This window comes from Athene noctua, unplaced genomic scaffold (genome assembly GCF_965140245.1).
Source record: "Athene noctua unplaced genomic scaffold, bAthNoc1.hap1.1 HAP1_HAP1_scaffold_125, whole genome shotgun sequence".
In the NCBI taxonomy this organism is placed as follows: domain Eukaryota; kingdom Metazoa; phylum Chordata; class Aves; order Strigiformes; family Strigidae; genus Athene; species Athene noctua.
Window position 1 is genome coordinate 182,501 of NW_027437602.1, and position 2,500 is coordinate 185,000.

Below are 2,500 nucleotides of genomic sequence, written 5' to 3' on the forward strand. Positions count from 1 at the left end.
ACCGGCCGGCGATTGATCGTCAAGCGACGCTCAGACAGGCGTAGCCCCGGGAGGAACCCGGGGCCGCAAGTGCGTTCGAAGTGTCGATGATCAATGTGTCCTGCAATTCACATTAATTCTCGCAGCTAGCTGCGTTCTTCATCGACGCACGAGCCGAGTGATCCACCGCTAAGAGTTGTCTGCCTTTCGGCACCGCCCCGCGCGCGCGGAGGGGCCGGGACCGCTCCGCAGAAGCGGCCCCCTTCTCGGACGACGGACCGCCGCCCCACCGACCGACCGACCGCCCCCCTCCGCACGCGCGGAGGGGGCGCGCGACGACCGGCGGGCGACGGTCGCGCCTCGCCTCAGATGACCGTACCGACATCACAACGGAGGGAAGGAAGGGAAGGGTGAAACAAGCTCCGAACGGCAAGGGCCCGGGGAGCCCGCGCTCCCGACCGACCTGGGGAAACAACAAGCACCTTGCTCGCTTCGGAGGCGGCCCAGGCGCCCGGGCTCGGCCCGGCCTCCGCACGGAGGGCCGGCGGCGCGTCCGACCGCGCGCCCGGACCTGCACCCGCCTCTCGCTCGCGCGGAGGGGGGAAACCACAGACGCTGACCGCCGCGCGGGCGACCAGCGGGGGCGCCCCGCTCGCGCCGCGCGCGCCTCCGCGCCGCCCAGCGCCCGCGCGCTGCGACAGCCGGCTCCTTGCCCCCGTGGCCCCGAAACCCCGGCTCTCGCCCCGACGCCGGGAACGCCCGCGCGGCGCCGCCGCCGCACCACACCGGAGACAGGGACGGACGGCCAACCGCCGGAACCCGAGACGGCGACGCGACGCCGCCGCCCGGCGCTCCGCCCGACCGCCGCCCGGCCACCGCACCGCCGCGGCTGCCCTCCCGGAGCCGCCGCCGCCGCTTCTCGTCTCGGCCCCTTCCGCAGGCACGCGCCAGGCAGAAGGCGGACGCCGCTGAGCCGGAGGCGACGCCCCCTCTCCCCGCTTCCGCGCGGAGAACGGGACGGGGAACGCCCCTCGGCCGCCCACCCGCCTCGCCTGACCGAGACCGGGAAAGGCGACTGCGAAGCGACGGGCAGGACCCGGGACGGGACAGGCCACGCGGCCGGCCACCGAGCGACCGCCGGCCGGCACGCCGAGCGGCGGCGCCGCCGCCGCCGCTCGGGCCCGGGGGCTGCGCCGCCCCTCCCCTCAGCCGGGGCGGGAAGGGGTGGGGGTGGCAAGCAAGGAGCACGAAGCCGCAAGCGCGCCGCTGCGCGTCCACGGAGACGCGGCGGCCCGAGCAGGCCGCCCCGCCCGGCGAGACCCCCGACCGTGGGGGAATCGCCATCGCCCCCGACGGCGAGAGAGCCCGCGCTCCCCGCCGGGGGGGGGGGAGGTTCCCCTTCGCGTTTCGAGGGCGAGGCAGGCCGGCTGCGGCCGACCGAACGCCGCCGGTCTCGCCGCCGAGACCGGACCGCGGAGAAGGGGGGGCAGGGGGGACACCCCTCCCCGGCGCGGCCGCCCGAGGGGACAAAAAGCCCACGGCGTGGGCGGCGGCCGCCATGGCCAGGGCCTGCACGAGAGCGACTCCCGCCCCTGGAGGCTCAACCGCCGCACACGGCCGGGGCCCGCCCCTGCGGGTCGCACCGAGCCGCCCGAGTCTTTAAACCTCCGCCCGGCTCCGCGGCCTTCGACCCCCGGGCTCAGCCGAGGGAGGGCCGCGGAGGCGCGGACGCTAGGTACCTGGCCCTGGGGTGAGGGAAACATCCTCAAGGGCCCCGCGGGGGTGCCTCCCCCGCTGCCGCCATCGGGGGAGCGTCCGCCCGCGGGGGCGCGCCCGACATCCGCCACCACCACCACGTCCTCCTGGCCCGGGGCCCGAGGTTTCCCTCAGTATCCCGGCGCTGCGCCCGGGAGGAGAGCCGTGGCTCGGGCCGCCCGCTGGCGCGCGGGACACGGCCCGGCGCGGGAACTCGCCCGCCGGCCCGAGGGCCGGCGCCACGCACCCGAGCCCGGAACGCCCAGAGGCCTCGGCCCTGCACGCGGCCGGCCGGCCCCCCGGCGGGCTTGCTCCGCAGCAAGCCCGCCACGGTGCGGGCAGGAAGGATCGGGGGAGACGCCTCCCCCGACCCCGGCGAGGCCTGCTCTGCCCGCCGCCCCTCTCGCCGGGCTGGCGCCGGCCGCGCCCAGCCCGTCACCGCCAACGGCTCGCGCCGGTCCCCTCTCCCTCTCCTGCGCGCGCCCGAGCGCCGGGGGCTTTCCGCTCGGCCGGCCGGGGTTCCCGCCTCCACGCGCCCCCACCACACCGGCGGCCACCCCCTCTTCCCCCTACGCGCCGCCGCTCGCGCTCGGACCGGCGGTGCCCTGGCGCTCCGGGAGGGCCCTCGGCCGCCGCACCCCCACGCACCACCCCGGTGGCGGCAGCGGACTGCCGTCGGGCAAGGCCGTGGGGAGAGGGGGTTCGGGTGCCCGGAGCCGGACGCCCGCCGGCGGCGGAGCCCAGCCGAGGCGAGAAGCAGGGGGGT

The 2,500-nt window shown here is 78.3% G+C and overlaps 1 non-coding gene across 1 annotated transcript; it reads right to left on the bottom strand.

Annotated features, from left to right (window-relative positions):
- Window positions 1-24: 24 nt before the first annotated feature.
- On the bottom strand, window positions 25-177 carry LOC141955143 (5.8S ribosomal RNA). The gene has a single exon (XR_012632380.1). It is a non-coding gene; the product is annotated as a 5.8S ribosomal RNA (ribosomal RNA).
- Window positions 178-2,500: the final 2,323 nt, after the last annotated feature.